At 44.2% G+C, this 22,715-nt stretch overlaps 1 long non-coding RNA gene across 1 annotated transcript; it reads left to right on the top strand.

Moving 5' to 3' along the window:
• The first annotated feature begins 487 nt into the window (after nt 1-487).
• LOC139434502 (uncharacterized) lies at nt 488-3,604 on the top strand. The gene is made up of 3 exons (XR_011643863.1): nt 488-603; nt 1,499-1,643; nt 3,465-3,604. It is a non-coding gene; the product is annotated as an uncharacterized lncRNA (long non-coding RNA).
• The last annotated feature ends 19,111 nt before the right edge of the window (nt 3,605-22,715 follow it).

Below are 22,715 nucleotides of genomic sequence, written 5' to 3'. Positions count from 1 at the left end.
AAAATATCCAATGTTGAAACAAAAGTAAATAAATATGTTCTCATTAAATTCCTAACTTACTATATTGTAAACATCTACAGTTGACAATATCATTAAAACAAATTAAAATGATAGAAAGTGGAGACATTTCTGCAGGGAGGATCAAGGTTTAAAACACACACACTGTTATTTACTCAACAAGTCACAGTTATCCTTGTTTTATTTATGTTGCTGTTTTTTTTTTCTCCCATTGGTCAATACACAGTAATAAGCCTTAGTTTTACAGTATAATGTATGGTTTTCGGATTCTGGCCGACAGCCAGAGCTACGGCAATTGAAATAGAATTCAGCCAAAACACGGCAGACAAGTCAGGCATGTTTGGAATGAGTCCACAACACTCCTGATTGGTTAATATAAACGTCATCGAAGAAACCTGCCAATGAGAACTGTCCGCGCCTGTCGTTCACATTTGAAACATCCACGTCAGTTTGAGTAGGTCTCCTCCTGCGAGCTACAGCTGTCTGTATGTCTGCTGCAGGATTTTATGGATTTATATCGGGATCGTTTTACACGTTAAATATGAGCATCGGGACGTCAACAAAGAACAGAAGACTTGAGATCTGGTGAGTCCTGCAACTGTAATGGAGTTAAATATGTATTTAGATAATCCTTAGTTTGTGAATGTTTTATTTTTTATTTAAGGTTACGTTTCTTCTTCTAGTTAGCTGAGTTTCTTCCCGTTAAGTTGGTATTCATCATTAATAGGTTGTTAAATGTTAAGAAGCCCTGACATGCTGTTTCTTGCAAGATGTTGCGCCCGGAAAACCTGGCTTAACAGGTGGCTGCTAACGTTAGTTTACAGTTTATTGCAGTGCTGCCCCCCCACCCTCTCGTCTCCAACACGGGAGAATTACACATAAACATGCAGCGGGGTGTCACAATGTTGTCGCCAAGTTTAATGTAAAGTTTCACAGCTTTCTTACAGCGGAATCTAGTGTGTTAATGTTCAGTAACAGCTAGCATAGCATAAACAGCTAACCGCTAACGTTTGGCTAACTTGCTAGTTAGCTCTGCTCTATATATTACAAGCTAACATGACTAGCTAATGTCACACTGTGTGAACTAAAATACTTTTTGTATTACTACATCATACATGCTTGGTCCAAATCACTGCTAAAATTAATTATTTTTGAAAATATATAGTAAAGAAACACTCAGCCATGCATGAAATAACATAGCAAAAATAATACGGGTAATGTTTGACCCATGTTGTGCCTTAGAAGTGTAGTGATACAAACATTATTTTTATTCAAAAAGTAAGAAAGGGAAAAATACAAATTGGTGTTGATCCAAAACAGGTTAATTGAGGAATACCTGGAATCCTGAATGGTTAAAGTAATTTATTGCAAAGATATTTACAATTAAAACTAATTCGGGTCACTTTTGACACATGTTGGTTGTATGTTGTTGTGTAACAAAGGGTTAACATGACGGCTGTGATGTTCACTCTTTTTACAGAGCACCAGTGGACAGCGAGGACTATGGAAGAGAAGATGTGATGGCTTTGTGTGGAAAGCTGCTGACACCAGCCTGTGTCCCTCATCAGTCTCTCCAGGCAGCACCCAGCTATTCTTCCATCTTGGAGATGAAAAGACTTTGATATGTGAGTAATAACTAACTTGTGTCTAACATAGTATTGAATGTGGTTTAGTAAAGTATTTAAAAATACCCCACATTGTACATGTACAGGACAATCAGACCTTGTTCAACAAAGATCATAAGACAATTGTTTTGTCTTTGAGGTAAAGCCGCAGCAGAGAGTCTGAGTTTGAAGAAAGCACTAACATTTTATTTAGTGTTGTTTAATCAATCAATATTTACTGGTCTTGAATTTCCTCACTGGATTACAAAATGCTTGAATCTTATTGTACAGGGACATTATGCAGATTTAATCACCTGAAGATGAAAATATAGATTCATCGATATGTACCATTTTAAGGAAATAGACTGTTATGCGGCTTTCACACCAGCGCTTTTCAGTTTCTAGCTCCGAGCGGGAGCTTTTCTGGTTCAGCTCCGGTTTCCCTTTTCAGCTCCCGCTCTGTTCACACCGCCCACTGGCGCTCCAGAGCTGCCCCTGCTGCGTCATGACGTCACCGTTTACATCGCTGATTTGCTCCCCAACGGCAGCCATTACGGCGCTCACAACAACAACTGCGTCGGGTCGATGATCGTGTTGCTTTTAATCACATGAAGCCAGAATAAATTGAATAACGACTTCTCCAACCTTATACTTTGCTCCAGAGTGCCGTGGTTCATTGTTTATTAATGTGTTTCTGCAGAATTTACCGACCGCTGCAGTATTGGCTGCTCTTCCACAGGAGTTTATTCTCCCGTTAGCTCCCGGTTAGCTCACACTGCAGCGGCCGCTCTAAAGTATTCACTGTCCGACTCACACAAGCAACTGATGCATATCCCCAGTTCCCCTTAGCCCAAGTGAATGTGTGTCAGTCTGAATTGACACTGTTTGTTATCACAATGCTGTTATGAAAGTTTCTCTGGTATAAAACGGGTCATGTTAGCATAGCAACCGAAGCTAAACTGACTACTTGCATCCGATAGCTGCAATAATACAAAACGACACGTCTGCCTCTCTCCACAATGATCGATAACAGTGAACGGATGGTCAAAGTAAGGTACAAATAAACAGAATCACACGAAGCCTGGTTAGTGTTGCCTGACTTTATAAAGTGTGTTTATAGGCACTACTGCTTGTAGGCAGGCATAACAGTCGACCCATGTTCAGGGGAGGTGGGTTTAGTTTCCTGCACGCCTCGACGTAAGAGGGACGTAAGCGACGTCGCCTCTTAGCTCCAAAGCTCTTGCCTCTGGACCGACAATTTTTTGGAGCTGGAAATTAAGCTGATTCCGGAGCTAAGAGCCGGCGCCGCTGCGGTGTGAACAGGAAAACCCGGCGCTTTTCAGGCTCTAGCTCCGAGCCGGAGCTGAAAAGGCGCTGGTGTGAAAGGGGCATTAATGGTATTGACCGAAGCTCCACAGCTGTAGCTAGGCGCTGCTAATGAAAACTCAAGTGCTCAATTTGTTGGTTTTTTTTATTATTAAGAATTGAGCAAGCATATCTTCCTCTTCGAAATCCCAGTTGTACTTCGCTAACACGTAGTGCCTGGGAGGGTGTGTTTGATTGTTCCCACCCTTACCTCACTTATGGACTAGGTCATGTTAGACAAGCAATCCAGTGGTTAGTTTTAGGGTCACCTCCATTGTTTTATTTTTTATTTATTCACTTTAAGAGAAAGGGATTTCAGAAACAAGTCTCACAAGTTTGTCTCGAGGTAAAATTAACAAAAGCTAACTGTTGTTAGACTATGTTCCCCCCTTCTAAACTTATGAAATAATCAATGCCCTGATAATAACATCCATCATTATGGTTTACTAATAGTTATCACTTCACTTCCTCCTCCAGCACCTGGACACAGCAGGAACCTATGCCAGGATCCTGTTTGTGGACTTCAGCTCTGCCTTCAACACAACCCTCTGGCTGGAGGCTGCGCACCATCAGGACCAGAACCTCTCTCCCTCAGGACCAGAACCTCTCTCCATCAGGACCAGAACCTCTCTCCATCAGGACCAACACCTCTCTCCATCAGGACCAACACCTCTCTCCATCAGGACCAGAACCTCTCTCCATAAGGACCAGAACCTCTCTCCATAAGGACCAGAACCTCTCTCCATCAGGACCAAAACCTCTCTCCATCAGGACCAGAACCTCTCTCCATCAGGACCAGAACCTCTCTCCATCAGGACCAGAACCTCTCTCCATAAGGACCAAAACCTCTCTCCATCAGGACCAGAACCTCTCTCCATAAGGACCAGAACCTCTCTCCATCAGGACCAAAACCTCTCTCCATCAGGACCAGAATCTCTCTCCATCAGGACCAGAACCTCTCTCCATCAGGACCAAAACCTCTCTCCATCAGGACCAGAACCTCTCGGCACCTCAACAAGGCCCGCCCCCCCCCACTGACACTTTACCTCAGCCACAACGCAGACTCTGCATGGAGATCACAGGATGGTAAATAATGCAATGTTTAAATATTGCTTACTGCCAATATTTTATATTCTATAATTTCTTGCATTCTATTTCTTAATATAGTTCGCTATCTGTGTAGTGTTTACATTTTTTTATTTGTATGTACGACACCTCCTCATACGTGTGAACATACCTGGCAATAAACCCGTTTCTAATTCTGATCTTTTTGTCCTCGAGGTTGCACTGCCACGTCTACAGTAGCACAGAATGGACAGAGGAAACATGATTTGGCCTCAAGTTTTTTGCAGCCAATATACATTATCCTACACATTTGGGATAGGAGGGTGAGTGAACAAGTTATCCATTGGTTGGAACCTACATCCCCATTGTTAGACGTACTAAATCCTGCACACTGCTCCTTCACATTGACAATGTGAACATATGTCGCCATTTTGCCATTTCTGTTATTTTCAGTTGAATGTTTCAAAGTAATCTTAAAAAAATTCAACTTACTTTTTGTTTCTACTGTTTATAAGTATGATGTTTAAATATGAAATGCTGTATTCATTAGTTGTACTATAATTCTACAAATATTTTTAAGTTTTCAGAGTAATTGTTTCCTACAGAACATTTTGTGATGTCATTTTGTTGAACCTGTTTGATTGGAATATGTTAGAAAAAAGCTGTAAAATAACAGTATTCTAGCTCTTTAGGTTCTGTATTTATTTTAGTGTTTGATCATACAAATCTAATAAAAGAAAATGTAAAAAACTGTTTTTCTCATCAGAACTTTATTTAAGGTATTTTAATGTAACATTTTAAGACAATGGATTTTGAAAAGAGAGGAAAGTTTCCTCTAAAATATTTAAGGACAATTTCTGTATACTAATTGCTTTTGCACTTTATTTCAGTTAAAGTATTTTTACTTTAATTTTATGGTTTTTGTTTGGCAGTCTCTGCTGCTGCCAGTCATTTGACCGTTTTTTCCGGGTTTTTTTGCCCATAGAAGTTTTAGTGCTGTACTTTTATTAAACGTTATTGACTGTAAAAAGAGCAGATACATCTGTAAAACCTGTAAAATATTTAAGGACAATTCCCGTAAATTAATGTTATAAATTCTGCAGAACCATTTTATAGAAAACAATAGCAATGTTCTATAGATTATTTTGCAGAATCTATAGTAAAATCCATAGGTAAATTCTATAGAATATTTGCCAATATTCTGCAGTATATTCTACAGAAATTCTATAGAAACATCAATAGATTCTATGGAATATAGGTCACAAATTCTATGGTATTCTCCAGAACAGTTCTATAGAAAGCATCCATGGGGTTTTCTATAGGATTCTATAGACTATTTTCTACAAAAAAACCATCTACAGTGTATATTTTCTATACTATAGATTATTTCCCAGAATCTATAGTAAAACACGTAGGCAATTTCTATAGTATATTCGCAAAAATCCTGTAGTATTCTACAGACATTTTCTATAGAATGTGTCCATAGATTTTTCTATAGATTATTTCCCAGAATCTATAGTAAAACACGTAGGCAATTTCTATAGTATATCCGCAAAAATCCTGTAGTATTCTACAGAAATGTTCTATAGAATTTGTCCATAGATTTTTCTATAGATTATTTCCCAGAATCTATAGTCAATCAATCAATCAATCAATGTTTATTTATATAGCCCAATATCACAAATGTTACATTTGTCTCAGTGGTCTTCACAGTGTGTACAGAATATCAGTATGACAATACGACACCCTCTGTCCTTAGACCCTCACATCGTACAAGGAAAAACTTCCAAAGAAAACCCAGTTTAAAGGGAAAAATGGGAGAAACCTCAGGGAGAGCAACAGAGGAGGGATCCCTCTCCCAGGACGGACAGACGTGCAATAGATGCCGTGTGTAAATTGAAAAGATAATACATTTGCAACATAGGTAGTCCAAATGTTTGGAAATGCATGTGTGTATAATAGGAAGATGAATCCACGAGGATATCCATCCAGGACCTATGATCCAGGACCACAGCCACGACTCAAGATCCAGCGCTCGCGATCCAGGACACAGGACCGCAGGATCATCCATGACTCCGGATCCCAGCGTATATAGACACCAAAAAGAAAGACATTTGGGGAAGCTGGGTTAATCGGAACATGAGTGTACACGGGTATAGACAGAGAGAAGGAAGAAGTAAGATGTCCCCCGACAAACTAAGCCTATATCAGCAAAACTAGGGGCTGAATCTAATCAGCCCTAACTATAAGCTTTATCAAAAAGGAAGGTCTTAAGCGCACTCTTAAAAACGGATAGGGTGTCTGCCGCCCGAACACAAACTGGAAGCTGATTCCACAAATGTGGAGCTTGATAAGAAAAGGCTCTGGCTCCCATTGTACTTTTAAAGATTCTAGGAACAACCAACAACCCTGCATTCTTGGAACGCAATGCCCTAGTAGGACAGTAGGGTATAATGAGTTCTTTAAGGTAAGATGGCGCCTGCCCATTAAGGGCTTTGTAGGCGAGAAGAAGAATTTTAAATTCTATCCTGTGTTCTATAGGGAGCCAGTGTAAGGCAGCCAGAACAGGAGTAATGTGGTCCCTTTTCCTAACTCTGGTTAGTACACGAGCCGCAGCATTTTGAATCAGCTGAAGCGACTTGATTGACTTCTTGGTACTCCCTGATAATAAAGAGTTACAATAATCCAGCCTAGAAGTAACAAATGCATGGACTAGTTTCTCTGCATCGTTTTGAGGCAAGATATGCCTGATTTTTGCAATGTTACGTAGATGGAAGTAGGCGGTCCTTGAAATTGATTTTATGTGGGCGTTAAAGGATAAATCCTGATCAAATATAACACCAAGATTCCTTACAGTCTCACTGGAGGCCAAATTAATGCCATCCATAGTTAGTATGTCTTTAGATAATTTGTTTCGTAGATTCTTCGGGCCAAGTACAATAACTTCAGTTTTGGTCGTGTTTAACATCAAAAAGTTTAAGGTCATCCACGTTTTTAAGTCCTTAAGGCAGTCTTGAATTTTATTTAGATGATTAATTTCATCAGGCTTGATTGATAAATATAGTTGAGTATCATCCGCATAACAATGAAAGTTTACAGAATGATTCCTTATAATATTGCCTAACGGAAGCATATATAATGTGAACAAAATAGGTCCGAGCACTGAGCCCTGTGGCACTCCATGGCTAACTTTGGTTTGCGTGGAAGATTCATCGTTAACACGTACAAACTGAGAGCGTTCAGATAGATAGGACCTAAACCAGCCTAAAGCAGTTCCCTGTATGCCAACTAAGTGCTCTAGTCTTTGCAATAGGATATCATGGTCGATAGTATCAAATGCAGCACTAAGATCGAGCAAAACAAGAATAGAGACAAGTCCCTTGTCTGAGGCTATTAGAATATCATTTGTGACTTTAACCAGAGCTGTCTCTGTGCTATGATGTGTTCTAAAGCCAGACTGAAAATCTTCAAATAAATCATTGTTTTTTAAGTAATCACACAACTGTTTTGCGACCGCTTTCTCAAGAATTTTTGAGAGGAACGGAAGATTAGAAATAGGTCTATAGTTGGCTAAAACCTCTGGATCGAGGTTGTGCTTTTTAAGAAGCGGTTTTATCACTGCTACTTTGAATGATTGTGGAACATAGCCTGATAATAAAGACATATTCATAATATTTAATAAAGAAGTGCTAATTAATGGAAAAACTTCCTTCAACAGCTTAGTTGGAATTGGGTCTAACATACACGTTGATGGTTTAGAAGAGAGAATCATTGAATGTAATTGTTCAAGGTTAATGGCTGAAAAGCATTCTAGTTTACTATCTAGTGTAATATTAGAACTTACGATTCCGGGAGCTGTTGATAACACTATACTGGTCGAAGGCAAGAGGTCATTAATTTTGTTTCTAAGAGTAACAATTTTATCGTTAAAAAAGCACATAAAATCATTACTACTGAGTGCTAAGGGAATAGAAGGCTCAATCGAGCTGTGGCTCTCTGTCAGCCTGGCTACAGTGCTGAAAAGAAATCTTGCATTATTCTTATTCTCATCTATTAATGAAGAGTAGTAGGCTGCTCTCGCTTTACGCAGTGCTTTCTTATATTCATTGAGAGTAATATGCCAAATTAAACGAGATTCTTCAAGTTTAGTGGAACGCCATATCCTTTCAAGTTGTCTAGACTTTTGCTTTATTTTGCGGGTTTCGGCATTATGCCATGGAGCTAATCTATGTTGTTTTATTTTCTTCTTTTTCAAAGGAGCAACAGAATCTAATTTTATTCGCAGCGCATCTATAGCACTATCAACAACATGATCAATTTGGGGTGGTGTACATTTTGTATAAGTTTCCTCCCCTACATGCAGACATGCTATCGAGTTAAGTATTGGTTGAATCTCTTCCTTAAATGTGGCTATAGCACTAACAGATAGGTTTCTGCTGCAAGAGCTTTTGACTAATGCTTTGTAGTCTAGTAACAGTACTTCAAAAGTTACTAAGAAATGGTCGGATAAAGCAGGATTATGCGGTTCGACTAATAGTTGCTCAATTTCAATACCATAAGTCAGAACAAGGTCGAGAGTGTGATTATAACAGTGGGTTGGTTTATTTACACTCTGACAGAAACCAACAGAATCTAATATAGAGTTAAATGCAACAGTAAGGCTATTGTTATCATCGTCAACATGAATATTAAAGTCACCTACGATAATTACTTTGTCTGTTTTAAGAACCAAAGTTGATAAAAACTCAGAGAATTCTGATAAGAATTCTGAATAAGGACCTGGTGCACGATACACTGTAACAAATAAGATTGGCTGCAAAGTTTTCCAGGTCGGATGCGTAAGACTAAAAACGAGGCTTTCAAAAGAGGTATAATTACATTTTGGTTTAGTATTGATAAGTAAACTTGAGTCAAAGATTGCTGCAACTCCACCTCCTCGGCCCGTGCCTCGAGCAATATGAGTGTTGACATGGCTGGGTGGAGTGGCCTCATTTATGCTGACATATTCTTCATGTCTCAACCAAGTTTCAGTGAGACAGCATATATCAATATTATAATCTGATATTAAATCATTTACCAATATTGCTTTAGATGCTAGAGATCTTATGTTTAAGAGACCACATTTAATCTTCCTGTTTTGTTGCACTGTAGTAGTTGTGACATTTACTTTTATTAGGTTATTATGTATGACACCTCTATTAGGTTTTACCTTAAATTGTCCTTGGGCAGACACACACACCGCTAATATTGGGTATTTTATTGGGTTCGGGATTCCTATGGGTGACTGCCTAGGAGAGAGCGCAGAGAAGCGTGTAAGACTGCGACTCTGCCTCCTGGTCTCAACTCCAGTTTGTCATGGATTACGTCCACAAAGCCCTGAAATGTTTGCCGAAATGAGATCTGCACCTTTCAAAGTAGGGTGAATGCCGTCTCTCTTAATCAGACCAGGTTTTCCCCAGAAGGCTGTCCAATTATTTACGAAGCCCACATTGTTTGCTGGGCACCACCAAGACAACCAGCGCTGAAATGATGACATGCGGCTATACATGTCATCATTGATCAGATTGGGGAGGGGACCAGAGAAGATTACGGTGTCCGACATTGTTTTAGCATAACTACACACCGACTCCACATTAAGTTTTGTGCATTCTGATTGGCGTAAACGAACATCATTACCACCGACGTGAATAACAATCCTACTGTATTTACGTTTATCTTTAGCCAGCAGTTTAAGATGCGCCTCAACGTCGCCCGCTCTGGCCCCCGGAATGCATGTGACTGTGGAGGCTTCGGTCTCTAAATTCACGTGTCTCATAATAGAGCTACCAATAACCAGAGTTGGCTTCTCAGCGGGTGTCTCGCTGAGTGGGGAATATCTGTTAGATACGTGAACGGGTTGGTGGGGACCTGCGGGTTTCGCGTTATGCCCCTTCTGAACAGTCACCCAGCCTCCCTGCTGCTCGGGAGTTGCCGGGGGACGGCTAAGAGGAGCTACATTTTGCCGGTCCGCACATGCTAACATGGGCTTTACTTTAACTGAGTTACTTTCTAAGATGCGGAGCCGGGCTTCTATGGCTATGATTCCCGCCTCCAACCTAACAACTATACTACATTTAACACATGTATCCTTACCAGTAAGGGAGGCCGGGAAGTAACCAAACATGAGACAGGAAGAGCAGGAAATAGCACCAGAAGGTGGGGAAAGAGCCATGGCTAGCTATCAAGCTAAAGTAGCTACCGTTAGCAAACCCGAAAAGAGTGTAGGCAACTGTGGAGTTACAGTCGCTAAGAGAAGGAGAGTTGTGAGTGCTTAAGCTGTAGTAACGTGTGATTACAACGTCAGGCAGTTGCCGTGATCAAGAGTTTTAAAACGATCGATTAAGTTTAAGTTAATAAGCTATCAGCAACAGAACAGGCACACGGGATACCCGGAGATGAAAACAACAACAACCGGAAGTTGCAACGTGCTCACCGCAATAGGTTCCTCCTTCCTCCATAGTAAAACACGTAGGCAATTTCTATAGTATATCCGCAAAAATCCTGTAGTATTCTACAGAAATTTTCTATAGAATTTGTCCATAGATTTTTCTATAGTATTCTATAGATTTGTTTGCTAAGGCCCTCAATTATATTGGCTCTAACGGTTAAAAAGGTGTCAATCATTGAAATCGAACGAGGGGGGCCAGAGATATGGAAAATGCATCCCAAATGACCCCAGAAGTGTTGTTTTTTTCTAAATCTCTCTAAAAAGGTCAAATTTCACTTGTTTTGCATCAATCTTGATACAGGGTACTTACTATATGATATAGTTTGGATTCCTGAAGCTTTTAGTCTATTATCCCATCATTCAAGGGTGGTTTTCACTATAAGTAATGTATTGTTTTTGGACGGACACTATAATTTACTTCTTTTTTTTTTTACTATGTTCAATCTGAATTTACTTTAAAATAAAAAAGATCTATATTGATTCTGACTTTTTCTAAATCGATAGTCATTTGTTCTGGGAATGTCATTTTCAAGACTGAGACCTGAAAAACAGGCTCAGGTTAATAGTCTTCTGGCCTGTGGGATGAAACCGTCTCTGAGTCTGGTGGTTTTAGTCCTGATGCTGCAGTACCGCCTGCCAGACGGCAGCAGACAGAACAGTTTGTTGCTGGGGTGGTGGGAGTCTTTGATAATCTTGTGGGCTTTCTTCCTGAGCCGTAGATACTTTATGATGTTATCGTTATCATGTATTGTAATGTGTTAAATAATTTATAATCTAAGCTGAAGATCACTCTTTATTCCAATCTAACATTCAGTGTTGTCTCACCTTTGTCTGTTTTCTTGTTGGTCTGTTTTTGTTCAGCTAGGGACAGGCATAAGATACAATGCTGGTGAGTTGACCACGGTTACAATTATATTGCAACATAAAAGTACTACATATTAAATTATGCCCACACTGCTTTCATAGCCCTGGTTTTACACATATGTAGGTTTTTCATGGCGAGAGATTTCTTTTACATTGTTATTATAAAATTATTGACCCAAGTTTTTACTGATGTAATCTGACATGATTTTAAAAGTATAACCTTTATTCTTGCTTAGTTTGTATTCTGGGGCTTTAACAGTTCAACTCTTAAACTACCTACACACAGTTTGTTTGTTTTTGCTGTATCGTTAAATAATTTTGCCCTACAATATTTCAGATGTTTGCATCTTATACCTGCTGTTATTGTGCAATTCCTTTTTCTAAAACTCAAACTGTGGCCCTGTCTCGTCTTCTTTTCAGCCATGACAAGAAATCATTTGGCAACCTGTGATTTTATGACTTTTGTGTAACAGGAACATTCAATGCAGGATTGTTTCCCTCACTGGTGAAAAAGGTGTAGCAAGAGCTGCTTCTGCCTTTGTTATTAGTGCAGGACAACAAGAGCTCAGAAAAATACAAGATGCTACTTGGAATATGATTACATCTTTCAGCTGGCAATCGAATGGCAGCAGCACTCGTGTTGAATATGTAGCTTGGCGCTGCAGAAGACCTGACTGTGCATCTGTGTGGGCTATAACACCTGTCTAGAGAAAAGTGGCAGATGTTAATTCAGCTCTTGTTTTCATTGAGAGACATTTAGAAACTTTGGAGCATACAGGCACACAGATTAAAAAGCACAATGTTTTTTATAAGGATTGCCTGGGGAGGTAAATAGCCTGTTCATAGAGGGGAAGCATGTTGGGTATTCAAATAAAAGAGCAATGAAACACTCAGCAGAGAGAGAAAGAGACCGTGAAGCAAAATCGAGCAAATGAGGCAATGAGGCTAGCAACTGGCGAAAACAGTAAAAAGAGATCAGCAGCAGAAATACACAATTAAAGGAGCAGCAAAAGACAGCAAATATAAATATACCGAAAGCCACCTACACCTGAGGCCTGTACTACGAATCCAGTTCAACATACCCTGGATATGTTTGAGTTATCTGGCTTAACTAACCCAAAACAAACGCGATCTCGCTAAGCGGTCCTACGATGCTGGTTATCAACTCAGTAACTCAAGCCAGGGATTCTCTGTCCGGCTGAGTGAGCGTTCACATGAAAGGGGCAGGGTTAGCAACATTTGACCAATCACAAACATGGAGAAGTGTACTGACAGCGCAGCGTCATACTTCCTGAATGAAAAGTAAACTATAATACTAGACAAATATGAAGAAGTTAAACTTTAAACATCCATGACTTAAACACTTTATCCAGGATAAAAGCCACATAGTTGCACCTGCAAGGTGAACACAGCTGGTACAAAACAAAGTGTTTGAATGCGTACATTAAAAGGTTTATGATATCACTGCCCCGTCTAAGACACGAGTGGATCTGACTTTAATTACATTTGACTTGAGTGTTTCGTCGACTTAATGTGTTGTTTAAAATAATACTTCTGCATACAGTATGTGACACTGTTAGTGTTGCACGGCCAGATACGGCTCAAGAAGCTGACTCAGATAAGGAAATATATGATACATTATGATGTGATATGAATGATAATGGGACACATCGACATCTGCACTCACAGTGCCGCGGACTGTACGTAATGTTACTTTGAGCTAGAGGTGCTTTAGTGGTCGTGTAAGAAACAACATGCTCCCGGCCCGTTCATTGCAAACACTCCAGAGGGACGTTTATTCACAAATAATCATCCATCCATCCATCTTCTCCCGCTTATCCGTGGTCGGGTCGCGGGGGTAGCAGTTCCAGCAGAGAGCCCCAAACTTTCCTCTCCCTGGCCACATCAACCAGCTCTGACTGGGGGATCCCAAGGCGCTCCCAGGCCAGCGAAGAGATATAATCCCTCCACCTGGTCCTCGGTCTACCCCTTGGTCTCTTCCCAGCTGGACGTGCCTGGAACACCTCCCTAGGGAGGCGCCCAGGTGGCATCCTAACTAGGTGCCTCAACTGGTTCCTTTCGACGCAAAGGAGGAGCGGTTCAACTCCGAGTCCCTCCCGGATGACCGAACTTCTCACCTTATCCTTAAGGTAGACACCAGCCACCCTGCGGAGAGAACCCATCTTGACCGCTTGTATCCGCGATCTCATTCCTTCGGTCATGACCCATCCTTCATGACCATAGGTGAGGGTAGGAACGAAAATGGCCCGGTAGACAGAGAACTTTGCCTTCTGGCTCAGCTCCCTTTTCGTCACAACGGTGCGGTAAAGCGACTGCAGTACCGCTCCCGCTGCTCCGATTCTCCGGCCCATCTCATCCATTGTTCCCTCACTCCAGAACAAGACCCAGAGATACTTGAACTCCTTCACTTGGGGTAAGGACTCATTCCCTACTTGGAGTGGACAGTCCATCGGTTTCCTGCTGAGAACCATGGCCTCAGATTTGGAGGTGCTGATCCTCATCCCAGCCGCTTCACACTCGGTTGCGAACCGATTCAGTGAGTGCTGAAGGTCGCAGACCGATGAAGCCATTAGAACCACATCATCTGCAAAAAGCAGTGATGAAATCCTTAGTCCACCGAACTGCAGACCCCCTCCCCACGACTACGCCTCGAAATCCGATCCATGTATATTACAAACAGGATTGGGGACAAAGCGCAGCCCTGGCGGAGGCCAACCCTCACCGGAAATGGGTCCGACTTACTGCCGAGGACCCGGACACAGCTCTCGCTTCGGGAGTACAGAGATTGGATGGCCCTAAGAAGAGACCCCCTCAACCCATACTCCCGCAGCACCTCCCACAGTAACTCCCTGGGAACTTGGTCATACGCCTTCTCCAAGTCTACAAAACACATGTAGACCGTATAAGCGTACTCCCAGGCCCCCTCCAGGATCCTTGCGAGAGTAAAAAGCTGATCCATCGTTCCACGACCAGGACGGAATCCGCATTGTTCCTCCTCAATCTGAGGTTCGACAATCGGCCTGACCCTCCTTTCGAGTACCTTAGAGTAAATTTTCCCGGGGAGGCTGAGTAGTGTGATGCCTCTGTAATTGGCACACACCCTCTGATCCCCCTTTTTGAAAAGGGGAACCACCACCCCCGGTCTGCCACTCCTTTGGTACTGTTTCCGACTTCCACGCTGAAGTCGCTACTTCCCTTGGTACCCCTATATCTACAAGGGAACGTAACACAACGTTGATGAGACGTGTCAACCATGACAGTTCCTCAACACCCAGAGCCTTCAGCATTTCCGGGCGGATCTCATCCACCCCCGGGGCTTTGCCACTGTGGAGTTGTTTGACGACCTCAGTGACCTCCCCCTGGGAGATTGGTGTTGATCCCCCGTCATACTCCAGCTCTGCCTCTAACATAGAGGGCGGAGTTGTCGGGTTCAGGAGTTCCTCAAAGTGTTCCTTCCAACGCCCTAACACTCCATCAGTTGAGGTCAACAACGTCCCATCCTTACTGTACACAGCTTGGATGGTTCCCTGCTTCCCCCTCCTGAGGTGTCGGACAGTTTTCCAGAACAACTTTGGTGCCGCCGGAAAGTCCTTTTCCATGTCTTCTCCGAACTTCTCCCACACCCGCTGCTTTGCCTCGGCCAAGGCTGCTGCCCTTCGGGCCTGTCGGTACCTTGCAACTGCCTCGGGAGTCCCCCGGGATAACAAATCCCTGAAGGCCTCCTGAATAACCCTCTCTGGAAAATCCTAAATTGTGGAATAGTTTGGCCATAAAAATGCTTTTTGATTCAATTTCTGGCGAGAAGTGAAAACTGTATATTTAAGCAATAGCTCACGACAGGCCGTGGTATATGCTCATTATATCACAGCTAAGGGGGTTGTCGACCCTCCGCTTCGCGCCGAACCACGCCCCTTAGCTGTGATATAATGAGCATATACCACGGCCTGAAGTCAGCTATTGCTTTTATAAAACGGTTACCAAGTGTGGCAATATGAAAGAAAAATACACACTCTAATTTAAATAGTTTTTATTAGTAAATAATGATGTTCAAAATAAAATAGTCCCTCCGTTGTCTTCTGCACGAAACATAGTGCGAGGTGGTTGCTATGCAACAACACTAACAGCTAGCGAACATATTAGACAGAGAGCGTTGAACCATTATTTGGCTATTTATTTACATTCATTTGTATGTTGCCGTTTATTGTGCAACCACTGAAAAACTGTCCAGCATCAGTAGAATGGCTTACATGGTTACTTGTATAAGTTGAGGTTGTTCTAGGCTGTTGCTTGGCGTGGCGAGAATATTGCTCCACTTTCTCCGGTCCCCGAGATTCGGCTTCCAGTAGCTCTGGAGAGAGCTTTCACAACTGTGGCCACTAACGCTCATAATTTCTCTGCTTTGTTTCAAGACCCGCATCAGAAAGCTTTTGGATGGTGGTACTTTTCCAGTTGGTCTACCTGCTCTTCACGTAGCTCTGCATGTCGTCGATTAGGTGTTTTTTTTTCTGGAGATAGGCACTGCTCAATCCACTCCTCCATAGTAAGACCCCCCCGGAAGTCGAAGTTAATCTTAAATGTTTCCATCTTATGCTTTGTAAGTTTGTTTCGTAACGGAAGAAATTTAAATATATTTATAATTACTGACAAGTCAAATCAAGCAATTTGATTGGTCGATAGCGTTTTTGCGGACCTCTTTGATTACAGATTTGAAAACATCGTTGCTTGCTTTAAAAGTAGCACAATTCATTATGTCAAACCTTGGAAAGTATCTAGATATCCCTGCCCTAATGCCAAAGGAACTGCACACTGAATATGTTTTGCCGTTTGATGTCTATGTCTGGACCGCTGCGTAAAAAGGAGGGTTCCTGCCCCGTTACTTCTCCGCTGCTTTCTTGTTCCAGTTTGAAAAGCAAACTGCCAGCCCAACTGTATACTGTTTTTCTCAGGCACGGAGGGATACTGACTTGTTGTGAAAAGTAATTTACAATTCTACCCGTGGTATACGCTCAGTATATCACTGCTAAGAACCAATCAGATTGCTTGATTTGACTTGTCCGTTTTATAATGTACTCTTAGAATCCATGTCCAGTCGATGTGTAGGATCTATAGTTTGATGGATATTACGAAGATGATTTGAGGTCTCGCCAGGATAACGTGTATGCAGCTTCCATATAAAGTTAGCGTGGGTCTCTAACAGTTTTTCCGGTCTCGAAGTTTTCACAATAAAACCGGATATATTCCCCTCACGGTAAAATGATTACACAGTGATATCTGCATTACTCATCCACTAAAAAACATCAGTTTATCCTTGTTAATTACACAATATTGATTGGTTTAAATTGTGTACAATGCTTTTGTGTTTTTAACCTTCGATTCAGAGAAACAAATAGTTTTTTCGGAGTTAAGACACAACAGTTTCCGAAGACAGTGGTTTCCAAACTGTTTGTGCCCAAGGCACACCAAAGGACAAGTAAAAATCTCAAGGCACACCTATTGTGCAAAATAGCCCTTATAAGACGTGTTATCACTCATCTCATGTAAAATATCTGTAAATGTGCATAATTATTTACTAATGCCAAATAAAATGTGACAAAGACAACTATATTACTGATGAAATATTTATTAACAAAATATTTCAGAAATTAATTTCAAACTTTATCAAATTAGGCTTCATCAAAGCAGCAACACACTCATTTAAACCAGACAGGTCACAAAATGAAAAATGAGGCAAAGGAAACTCAGCAGAAATTCAGCACAGAGAACTGTCAATGCAAGGAAGCTGCATTGTCCATGGTCCTGAACTATAGGTTACTTACGTAACCCCAGTCATCAGAGTAACATGAAGTGAGATGTCTCACGATGGGATGCGCCTCAACACGTATGCAAACAGAAGCATCAATCTCATTACGCCAATCCTGATTGGCTGGTGATCTTGACGTCAACGTCAGGGAATCCACCCACCCTTTAAGTAGCTTGCGCTACGACGCAGCGTCATTAAAAATAAGCACCTCTTCACGCTTCGCCTTAGCAAGAAGGGCCGTCTGGTGAGACATCTCACTTCATGTTACTCTGAGAACTGGGGTTACGTAAGTAACCTATAGTTCTCATTCATAACACTCCGTTCGATGTCTCACTATGGGATATTGAAACTCCCGTATTGCTAGACATGCTTATCTCGAAAATCACCAAAAACAACCGGAACTTAACAGGCAGAACTCTGTCTCAACACGGGACCCAGCACTGCGCGGGCCACACTTGGAGCAGAGACATGTAGCCTGTAAAAGCGGAAAAAAGTGAGCGACGAGGACCAGCTCGCTGCTGCACAGATGTCTTGGATGGAAACACCCTTGAACAAAGCCCAAGATGTAGCCAGTCCACGAGTAGAATGAGCACGCAGGTCCGTTGGTGCCTGAAAACCCTGACTCGTATAAGCCAGAGCAATCGCTTCCACAATCCAGTGGGATAGCCGTTGCCTGGTAACGGGCTTGCCCTTCTGAGGGTTAGCCCAGGATATAAAGAGTTGGTCATTACAACGAAACTCTTTTGACCTGTCCATATAGATGCGTAAGGCACGAACTGGACACAGCAAATTCGGCCGCTGTTCCTCAGAGGAACACAGCGGCGGAGGAAATGCCACAATGTCAATTGGGGTACATGAGCCAACCACCTTAGGTATAAAGGCAGGGTTGGGCTTCAGCAACACTCTCGTTTGCCCCGGGGCAAACTGGGTGCACGAAGGATGTACAGAGAGCGCATGCATGTCACTGACTCGCTTGGCAGATGCCAGAGCCAGTAACAGCACTGTCTTCAGTGACAGGTGTTTCATGTCAGCTTCTTCTAGGGGTTCAAATGGAGGTCGAGTGAGCCCATCTAAAACCACTGCCAAGTCCCATAAGGGCACCAGTGACCTGGAAACCGGGAGGAGCCTGCGAGCCCCTTTCATAAAACGGCAGACCAAAGGATGTTGGCTAGCCATCTTTCCCTCAAAGCCCACATGGCATGCAGCAATAGCAGCCAGGTACACTTTAATCGTAGAGAAAGCTCTGTGTTTATCAATTAAGTCCTGTAGAAATGATCAAATCACCCCGACAGGACATTGAAAAGAGATGTGTCCTTTTTGAAGGCACCACTCCTCAAACACCCTCCACTTACAGTCATAGAGAGACCTGGTGGAGGAAGCTCTTGCACTCTGAATAGTGTTTATCACCTTCTCAGGGAGACCCACTGTATTCAGATTGTACCACTCACGGGCCAGGCCCATAGTGCCTAGCGCTCTGGGTGTGGGTGAAAGATCGCCCCCCCCGCCTGAGACAGTATGTCCCCGCGTAGTGGGAGCTGCCACGGCTGCCCGCACAGCAGCTGATATATCTTCGCCAGCCAGTACATTGCAGGCCAGTGCGGAGCTATCAGGATAAGTGTGTGGCATTGTTCTCTCACTCTGGCCAGAGTTGGGGGTATCAGAGCCAGGGGTGGGAACGCGTACAGAAGGACCGGAGGCCAAACGTGCGCGAGCGCGTCCACGCCTAACGGTCCGTTTAAATCGCGCATTGAAAAGAACAGCTGACATTGAGCATTTTCTTTTGATGCGAACAGATCTACCGCGGCTCGGCCGTAACGCACCCATAGCTGACTCACAATCATTGGATGTAGAGTCCAGTCTGCATATAGTGGTGCACCTCTGGACAGCAGATCCGCCCCGAGGTTCATCACTCCTGGTACGTGCGTCGCTCTCAGAGAGAGGAGACGTCCGCAGCTCCATAAGATCAGTTTGCGTGCCAGCATGTGTAACTGGAGAGAACGCAAACCCCCTTGGCGGTTTATATACGATATTGTGGTCGTGTTGTCTGTCCTCACGAGGACATGATGTCCTCTGAGAAAAGGCAGAAAGCGTTTCAGGGTGAGGAACACCGCTAAAAGCTCCAGATAATTTCTGTGTGACCGTCGGAGGTCTCTGCTCCAGAGACCCCTCACAGGTCGACCTTCGTATATACGCCCCCAGCTCGTCAGACATGCGTCTATGGTGACCACCTTCCGCGATAGGACAGCACCCATAGGTACGCTCCGTACTAGAAAAGTCGGGTGTAGCCAGTGGCGCAGAGCCATTACGCATTTCATGGTGACCATCACTCTCCGTGTGCCATGACACGAGGGGTCTAATCTGAGGACAGCTATCCAGCGCTGAAACTCCCTCATGTGTAAGCGTCCCAGTCGTACCACCAGAATGGCTGATGCCATGAGCCACAGCAACCGCAGACATGATCTGAAGAGAACATATTTGCGTGGCTGGAAATGAGCGAGGCAAGCCCTGAAGGCTTTCACTCTCTCTGCTGACAAGCGGGCTGTAAAGCTCACCGAATGCAGGCGTAGGCCCAGGAAGAGTACAGTCTGGGCTGGAGACAACATGCTCTTTTCTGTGTTTATTACAAAACCCAGGTCGAGCAGGTGTTTTATGAGGACATTCGTCTGCGTAATAGCCTCTTGCTCCGACTGTGCGAGAAGGAGCCAATCGTCCAGATAAGTTGCCAGGCGAATACCCTGTTGTCTCAACGGGGCTATCGCGGCTTCCGTACACCACAAACACTCGCGGGCTGAGAGACAGACCGAAGGGAAGTACTCTGTACTCGTAACAGACACCCTGAAAGGCGAACCTCAGATATTTCCTGTGTGGGTAATATACTGGGATGTGGAAATACGCATCTTTCAGGTCGACTGATGTGAACCAGTCGTTTTGGCGCACGAGACGCAACAGTGATGTGTGAGTGAGCATTCTGAATTTGTATCTTTTGAGATATTTGTTCAGAGCTCTCAAATCTAGTATCGGCCGAATTTCGTTCCCTCCCCGTTTGGGAACGAGGAAATACTTGGAATAAAAGCCGCTCTGACTCTGTTCGGCGGGTATTATCGATATAGCCTTCTTTTCTAGCAGCGAGAAAATCTCTTGCTCTAGAATATGGGCCGACTCTCCCCGGGCCTGTGAATACAGAATGCCCGAGAAGTGAGGGGGGGTGACAGCGAATTGGAGCCTGTAGCCCCGTGTTACTGTCTTGAAAACCCAAGCAGAATCTGTGAGCATCCTCCACTTGTCGCTTCTCAAAGCGAGCGGAGATGTCACAGCTCTGTCGTCTGCCCTCAGTGTCTCTATTTGTTGTGTTATGGGGCCCTCTAGTGTCTGAACACGGTGGTACCCCAGGTTGATAACCCCGGCCGACACTGCGCATGCGCGTGGCGGTGGTGCCTTCACAATCCCGTCTATTGTCCACCTTTTGAGAGAGGCCGTAGCCGCTCTCAAAAGAGGGGGAGACGACAGACTGTTTATTGTTTTTATTGTTTTTCTTTTCATTTTTATTGACTGCGCCCTTGGCTTCAAGCCTGGAAACGACAGTGGAAAATGATTTATTTTGAAACAACAATGATGACATGTGTTTGTGTGACTTAAACAGGCAGCGGAACTTGCTGTCTCTGATGTTAAGTCCATTTCCCTGATGGTCGCGAACTTGAGGATGACGTTTTGGCATCACTCGAGGTGGCAGGAAGATGGGGGCATGGCGGCACCCCGAAAACACATGAGCATCCAACACTGGAACGTGCTCAGGAGCTGTGGAACAGGGAACTTCCAGCTCCTTCATCGAGGAGATTGAGGAGGCTGTCAGGCCGCCCGCTTCTTCTTCCTCGCCTGGTAGCTGAAAACCTGGGTCGGCTGCGCCTGAGCGGCCGCTGCCGGGACTGGAGATTTTCTTGGCCAGCTCCCTGTTGCCTCGTGCCTGGGCTGGGGACCCGGGATGGGCTGCGGTCTCTGCCGCTTCGGTATTTTGAACCGGGCAGGACGTGAGACAGCTTGGGTGAAGGCCTGCCGCGGGACCATTGGAGGTGGCGACTGGACCCTTCGGGGGAGACAGAGCTGGAGAGCCTCGTTTCCCTTCCTTTTTGACTCGCACCTCAGCTGCATTGAAGCTAGAGCGGAGCCAAATATGCCCTCGGGAACAATAGGCATGTCCAGAACATCCTCTTTTTCCCGGTCTGGAAGGTTGGTCAGGTTGAGCCACCTGGCTCTCTCCTGTACCACCATCATTCCCAGTGCTTTGCCCGTGGCTTGGACTGCACAGCGCTGCACATGGAGGCAAATGTCCGTGATCGCTGCGATCTAGTCCCACACGGCAGGCTCAGGTCTGCTCGACATGTCCTCGCAAAGCTCCGCCTGGTAGGCGGTCAGCAGCGAGGAGACGTTGAGAGCCCTAGCGGACAAAGCTGCGGCTTTATAGGCCCGTTCGGTCATCGCTGACTGGAACCGGTCTGTCTTTGTCGGTAGCATGGGGTTCCTGCTTGGTGTCGAAGCCAGCCTCGGTTGGAGGTGGGCTGCCACCAGCGGTTCCATGGGCGGCATGCGGAGCAGGCCGAGCCTCTCCATACCGTCACAGTCCAGGGAGGAGGCACCCTGGATTGGGGCCTTGTTGCTGAAGGGACGGTCTCTCCACGACACCTCGTCCAACATCTCCGGAAAGACTGGAAGGAGCTGCCTCTTCGTCCTCGCTGCTTGGGACAAGTTCTTCCCCTCGTAGCGAGATCTGGAGGTCTCCTTGGCCGCTTCAGGCCATGGGATGTCCCGCCTGGATGCAGCGTGGTGACACACGGCCTACAAGTCCATGCTTAGGACGGGCGAAGCTGGTGTGCTCTCGCCCGGGGGAGCGGACATCACTCCCGGCTTAGCAGCCTGAGCCGATGAAACGAAGATGTCATCCCCATCTGAGTCAGACAGGAGGAACTCAGAGGTATCCTCTTCGTCCTTCATGTAGTCCAACTCCAGGACATCCTCCGCGGGTGGAACCATGGTGAGGTACAATTGTAGGTACAAGGTACAAGAGCTCTCGCAGCTCTTGCCGCCACCGGGTCCCAGCCTGAAACGGCGTGGGGCTCCGGTTCAGCGGCTGTCGCTGTTCATCAGGTGGTCCTCTACCGCCAGTCAGAAGAGGAGTGGAGAGATTCAGCAGATTGTTTGCACTGAACACCTGGCTTTCAACTGCCTGTACTGACCATTCTGTCCATTTTATTGACAATTTTAACTTTTTCTGGGACCGCAGACATCTTTTTAAGACAAATGGAGTTTGCCTGAACAAGTCAGGAGTGAAATTGTTTATCTCTAACATATTCAACTGCCTGCGTCATCAATCTGTTCCCTCTGCCAAGGACAGCAAGAGGAATCAAAACAGGAGAAAGACACAACACATCGCGCAGAAAACCCTGAGGAAGTATCACTGCACCCGCCTGAGGAATGTTCTGATTATGGGAGACCTATG

The sequence above is a fragment of the Pseudochaenichthys georgianus genome, chromosome 1 (genome assembly GCF_902827115.2).
Source record: "Pseudochaenichthys georgianus chromosome 1, fPseGeo1.2, whole genome shotgun sequence".
Taxonomy (NCBI): Eukaryota; Metazoa; Chordata; class Actinopteri; order Perciformes; family Channichthyidae; genus Pseudochaenichthys; species Pseudochaenichthys georgianus.
The sequence above is the reverse complement of the archived record's forward strand: the minus strand, read 5'-3'. Positions and strand labels throughout refer to the sequence as shown.